The following is a 399-nucleotide window of genomic DNA, read 5'->3' on the forward strand; positions in this document are numbered from 1 at the left end:
GCCCCACAAGCATCACTCCGGCTCTCCTCCCCGGCAGCTCGCAGGGAGCTTTATGGGCACAAGTTGTTATGTCTCCGATTAATAGGAGCCATGTGAGTGGCTCTTAATGTTCCGTGTCAAACTCCCGTGTCAAACGGCCGCACCCTCAGCATCAGCACCTGTCATTGCTGGTGACGCCGCCCGAGCCCTGGCGGGAGCGGGCTGGCTCCCGGCACGGAGAATCTCATGATGAGAACTGAGACTTCAAGGAAAATGGGGTTGAGGTTGGACGCAAAACCATCGTATTTGTTTTTCTTGTTTCTGCTGTGACCGGCCAGCCCTGGAGACAGGCACGGTGCGGACGAAGGCTCCCCGTGTTGTTTCCTTGTTGGAGGCAGGAATCCAAATGGGCGTCAGGGG

The sequence above is a fragment of the Myotis brandtii genome, unplaced genomic scaffold (assembly GCF_000412655.1).
Source record: "Myotis brandtii unplaced genomic scaffold, ASM41265v1 scaffold2325, whole genome shotgun sequence".
NCBI classification, from domain to species: Eukaryota; Metazoa; Chordata; class Mammalia; order Chiroptera; family Vespertilionidae; genus Myotis; species Myotis brandtii.